This window comes from Mesocricetus auratus, unplaced genomic scaffold (assembly GCF_017639785.1).
Source record: "Mesocricetus auratus isolate SY011 unplaced genomic scaffold, BCM_Maur_2.0 Super-Scaffold_100021, whole genome shotgun sequence".
Lineage (NCBI taxonomy): Eukaryota > Metazoa > Chordata > Mammalia > Rodentia > Cricetidae > Mesocricetus > Mesocricetus auratus.
Genome location: NW_024429202.1, coordinates 10,240,940 through 10,247,445, shown reverse-complemented (window position 1 = coordinate 10,247,445; position 6,506 = coordinate 10,240,940).

The following is a 6,506-nucleotide window of genomic DNA, read 5'->3' as shown; positions in this document are numbered from 1 at the left end:
AGCTTCCTCACACCTGAGTGGAGCCGATGCCCTGCTGGCCGGAGGTTGATGTGGAGCTACAGTCAGCATGACTAGCACACCTGTGGTATTGTTGGGGTACCCCGAATTGAGGAGGGGTCCCCAAGCTGGATTTGTCACCCCAAGAATCAAGAGTCCACGTGCCAATTGATGCAACACGCAAGAGGCTTTAATTAGGCATCTGCAGATGGGCCTCTCGGTCAGCTTTTAGACCGATTGGCCCCGAGGTTCAGTTACAATCAGCTTTTAAAGACAAAAAACACAAGCTTTTGGGAGGGGTCCTTATCTCGTGACGGGGGAAGGGGGTACGTGACTCCCGACCCAGGGAAGTAGATGTCCTTCATATTGTAAATTCCTCAAACCTTGGCATGAGTTAATTATCTCTCCCTAAGTAAATAGTGTTATCTCTTTGTTTCCCACTAGTCTTGTTTGCTCTGGTCAGTTCTTCACAGATGGCAGCCCATAATTGGCTTTTTGTGGATTTACAGCCCTTCTGCAATTAAGGTCTCTAAACCATACATTCCATTCTGTGGTATGGCCAGTTCCTGGGATGGGGTCCTTTGTTCACTTCCCAAGTTCTCTAGGGGGGTGCCCTCCCTGTTTAAGCTTATATTTTATTTCTATAAATTCGGGGTCTTTCAGTATCACTGCTACTCCGTGCTCATCCTGCTTTAAAAAGCTCGATTTTCATTTTTCAACTATGTGTGTGCAGTGTATACACATGGTGTATACACATGAGGAGTGCAGGCGCCCGTGGAGACCAGAAGCCCGGCACCCTGGAGCTGGAGTCACAGATGCTGGTGAGCCACCACATGTGGGCGCTGGGACCCGAACATGAGGCCTCTGAAAGAGCGGTACACACTCCCACCTGAGCATCTATCTCCACCCTGGGAAATACTTATTCTTAGGGAAAAAGGGTGACATGTTTTCTCCCCTTTAATGAAAGGAATTCTAAACATATAGAAAATCCATACAGGGAAAATGGTTTCCCATATTGTCATCTTCAGATACAAAGTTACAGCTATAAGGATTATTTTAAAAATAATTACTGATGCTTCAATTTATTTCTTTATCCCCATTTCTCTCCCGCTCTGTTGTCTCAATTTCTACATGAAGTGTTATGTGTTTTTTTTTATTTTAGTTTTTCAAGACAGGGTTTCTCTGTGGCTTTGGAGTCTGTCCTGGAACTCGCTCTGTAGACGAGGCTGGCCTCAAACTCACAGAGATCCGCCTGCCTCTGCCTCCTGAGTGCTGGAATTAAAGGTGTGTACCACCAACACCCAGCAAAATGTTATGTTTAATAGCTTCAGAAAACATCATATCTTGTAATGTGCTCTTATATTATGATGAGTACTTTAATATATTCAAGTATTTATGTAAATGCCTCAAAATGTCCCAGTATTATTTGGAAAACAACTAAACCAATAAGGGCATATCTGGCAATTTGGAGAATCAAATGTCTTTCAAATGAGTTCACAAGGAAATAAAAATGTAGAAAAAAGGTGAATTCCTATCCTGACTACTCATATAGTAGAATTACTAAATGTCAAAATATTGTGTCTAGAGCTTTTAAAGAGCTAAAAATAGCATTAAGAGCATTTGGACACCCGTGTTCTCCTTTGAGTAGGAATTTGATTACTCGATTTTGTAAAATGGAACATTAAATTATTTTCTCTCATTTCTTACTTCATCTGTATTTATATAAAAAGATAGAGAGGTTTGGAGCTAGGACCTTAACTATTTCTAAAGATTTAGCCATGGCTCAACCAAGGCAAAAGTGAGTCTCCAGCTTTTTGTGAATTGCACCCAGACCCTAGAACATGCATGTCACTGCCAGAAAGAGGGGGAGAAAAGGGAGAGTGGGGGCAGAAGGAGTGAGAGGGATAAGGGAACTGCTCCTCAGTGCGCTGGCTAGGGATGGAGAGTGCAGGCAAGAGACCTTCCCAGGATGTGCTTGCAGCACAGGCGGTGTGTGCTGCTGTTCTGCAAACCCACGAGGCAGGTAGGTGAACTCCAACTCTACCACTTTGCTATTTCTGTGGCCCCATGTAACCTCAGATAAGTGTTCCTCTGTAGGGTTCTGTCTAATTATACCTCCCTCACAGAGTTCCAGGGAACTCTGCTAGACTGTACGAAGGCAGAGTTTAAATGAGTCCACCAGACCCAAGATAAATGATATATAGGTGTTTGTCAGGGAAGCACTTATGCAGATAGGAGTAAATAACTGCCATGGTCTTCCTGCTCCAGAAGATGCAGTCTCTGCTCTTCTGATGCTCTCTGCAACCCAAGGGAGCTTGAACCAGCCTCTCTTCTACCTTATAATGGGCTACACCTGCAACTGAAACCATGCTCATAGGGTGAGGCCCCCACTACAAGTTTACTGGCAAGGAATTCCACTACAATTCCCCTTTTGTCTAAAGAAGAAGGTTTTCAGCCTGATAAAAAATACATACAATGATAACAAACGTCAAGTATATTCCAGGAGAAGGAAAGGTGAAAACATACACAAATTAAGACCTGTAACCAGAAAGAGCAACATCGAGCAATAGACACATTTTACATGTCCAGTCCCAGGGTAATGGCAAATAACAGAGATTATTCCCATAGCTGTCCTAATTTGGGAAGTCTAAGCCTTGTACCTAGTATTATTTTTATCTAAGATAAGAGAGGATATTGCTATGACAGTCTAGTCTTTAACCTCGTCAAAGACCTGAGAAGGAAAATGACATTACTAGGGTAAGCAGGAAGAGCAAGCATGGGACTCCTTAAAGGTACAAGCAAAGACAGAAACAGCAGCCCACCTGGACAGTCACCCAACGTATCACAGTAATGTCAGGGCAACCAATCTTGGCAAAGGCCTAAAGTAAAAGACAGACCATCCCCTCAGGCAGGGAAAATGAAAGACTGTCTTACTCTGTCTTGCAAGATTTAGCAGTCTCTTTAAGTTTGTCTCCTACTAACCCAGTTAGGACAGTGTGGCCAAAGTCAGCAGTTGAGGTAGGGGCATTTCTTTGTCCAAAAGGCCAGTAGCCAAGAAGAAAACAAACTCCAAATGGAGTGTCAACAGTGTCCATTATCTCTGTCAATGGAGTTCTCATTGTTAAAACATTTAAATGTCATATTCTGTAGGTCTTTGAAGTGTTTGAAGATAAAATATCTATGTTGGGTATATCTCTGAGCACATATAGAATCTCACTAACATCATTAAGTTTAAGAAGCGTGGGTAACTATAATGTGTAATTCTCAGAAACATAATTGCTTAGTGACTGAAGCTTCCCAAATATAATTTAAACAACCTTAAAGCTGATGTGTAGCAAGGACAATGACCTAAATTTGTAACTATATACGTATATATGTAAATCCCTAAAACAAAGGTAAACTGAAATGTCCTAACCAGAAGTAGAACTGTATAGTGCGTCATGGCCACCATTACAAGTTCACTGGCAAGGCAAGGGGCCACTACAGCTGTATGTAAAGTGCTCAGAAGCGGGTCTGAGATACACAGGATGTGCACTGAATTAAAAAAGCCAACCACCACCACCACCACCACCATCATTATCATCACTCATCAGTTACGACTGTTTTTATAACCTCTGTGGTCTCAGAGCTCTAGGCTCTGCTTTGCACACCCTGCATGAGAAGGTCTGTGGGTAGACAGCCTCTTGGTCATCTTTGTGTGTGGCAGGGAACAGAACTGGATCAAAGCTGAATGGACTGTCTAAATCCTTGCCAATATCATCTTTCCCAATCATATCAGCGAAATCATATAGACATTAAAATTAAAATTAAAGCCTGTGGTGGTGGTGCATGCTGGTATCATATGCCAAATAGGCAAAGGCAAGGAGGACCTTGGGTTCAAGACCAGGCTGGGACACACTTTGGAGCTGAAGAAATGAATCAACAGTTTAAGAGTGTGTACTGCTCTTGTAGAGGACCTGAATTTTCTTCCCAGCACCCATGTTGGGCAGCTTGCCAAAACCTGTGACTCAAACTCCAGGGAATCTGATCCCTCTGGCATTTGATGGCACCTGAACTCACATGTTCAAATGACACACAAGTGCACATATACACATAGCTTCAAAAATATAAATTGTGCAGGTGGTGGTGGTGCACGCCTTTAATCCCAGAACTCTGGAGACAGTGGCAGGTGGATCTCTGTGAGTTTGAGGTCAGCCTGGCCTACAGAGAGAGTTCCAGGGTAGCCAGAGCTGTTACATAGAGAAACCATATCTCAAAAAACGAATTTATAAATATAAAATCAATATATATACATGTGATATATATATTGGTTTTTCAAAATAGGATACACACATCATAAAAAACAAATAAGCCAACAATTGGACACTATCTATACCTGTTATGGAATACTTGGGCCAAGTCTCTAAGTGAAAGCTATCATGTTTTATGTATTTAGGAGTGGAGCTTTGGAGAAATACTTAGGGTTAGTTGAGATCATGAGGTTGGAGGTATCCAACTATGGCATAATAGCATTCATATTCTTAGAAAAAGAAGAAAGAAAACTGACTAGCTCCCCCTTCCTCCCCTTCCTCCCCCTCCCTTTTCTTTCTCCCCCTCCCTCCTCCTCCCTCCACCATCCCTCTCCCCCCCCCTCCACTCCTCTCCAAGGAGAGAAGGCCTCATCAGAACATGAGCATGCTTGAGTCTTCACTTTGGACTTGCCAGCCTGCTGTGAGAAATAAATGCCTTTGTTCATGCCACTGAGTCTAGGGCACTTTGTTACAGTGTCCAAGCTGACTAAGACAGTGTCTGCACTCACTGGGGTCATCAGTGAGTTACATGCAGGCTACCATGCTCTGGTTGCCCTCAGGGAAGGACTTGTCTGCTTGTCCAGCTCCTCAGGGGACAGACACATGGTCCCTTCAGGCCAATTCTTTGTGCCTCTTCCCACCAGTGCCTCTCTGAGTCTCCACCTAGTTGTCTGGTGACCCAGCCCCATTTTCCACATCTCAGGATCAAAACTGGGTAGAATTTTCAGATGGGTAAAGGATACTAGCTCCAACTCTAATTTCCCCACAGGGGAAAAAATAAGGAGACATTATATGTTACAGCGAGATATCATATGGAACATGAAACTGTGATAGAAATGTCAAAATTGGTGAAGTCAGCTAGTTAAATTTTGGTTCATAAATCTGGGAATGTGTGTTTGTGCCATGTAAAAACTGCACACTCTGTGTGGGGACAGACTTTTCTCCTACATCCATGATGTTATTATTGGAACATATCTTATTTTATTTTATTTGTTTCTTCAAAAACGTTGCTTAGACTAGAGGGGTGTTGGATAGGCCTCTTCTGTTTGATTTGCTTCCCACCATCTGAGACAGACATTAGACATGGATTTGTGAGTGATAAAGGAACACTTGACTACTCGTCCCACAGCGTTAAAATGCAAGACCCTGGGGTTTAGGTTTAAATAAGGAAATGAAATCAGATGCTGACTGTGAAAACAGGTGCCTGATGCTGTCCATGCCTAGGTCTGCTGTTTAGCTAATAAGCACTGCTGAGAAACTGTAATGCTGTGTTAACAGAATCTTCATGCTTCTGTGTGGATATAGTTTATGTACCTTGTGCTTATTCTAATATGTGGAAAAAGAGTTTGTGCTCAACCTCACAAAGGAAGATTACTTTTGGGGAAACTAAGGCAGATTAACCACTGGCTACCATTATTAGCCTGTATTACTTGTGCATATTAATGGAATCCTATGTGACATTTACATACGTGCAAACATGGCGCACTGCTGGAATCCAGCCTTGAGTTTCCCACATGCGGTCATGCTCTTCTCAGTCCTTAGGTCTATCTTCTATGTTAAGGATGATGTTTTAGTTTCCACAAAGAGAGAGCATGCAGGGCTTACCATTGTGCCTGGCCTATTTCACTTAACATAATGTCCTTCACTTCCACCCATTTTACTGCAGATGATAAATTGTGATCCTTCGTAGGGACTGGATAACACTCCATAGTGTATGTATATCACCTGTGGCTTCACCATCCACCTGTTGGTGGGCACCGAGGCCAATTCCATATCTCAGCTATTGAGAAAAATGTTTTAGTTAACTTCTATGCTGATGTCATTTCCCTTGGCTACCTGCCTAGGATTGGATATAAGGGTCAAATGGTAGCTCTATCTTTAGGTTTTGATAACCGCTCCCCTTATGGTTCTTCCTAATGCTGCACCGACAGTATATAGAAGTTCCTTGTTTCCATATTTTTGCCAGCATTCTTTTAAACTACAGCCATCGTAACTGGGATGAGTTTGCACTCGACTGTTGTTTTGATTTACATTTCCCTGATGTTTAAGAATATTGAGCCTTTTTCTGAGGGCTTCTTTAATTTCTTTCTTTAAAGACTCAAAGTTCTTGTGATACAGGTCTTTCACTTGTTTGGTTAGCGTTACCCAAAGGTATTTTATGTTGTTTGTGGCAATTGTAAAGGGTGATGTTTCTCTGATTTCTTTTTCAGCCCTTTTATC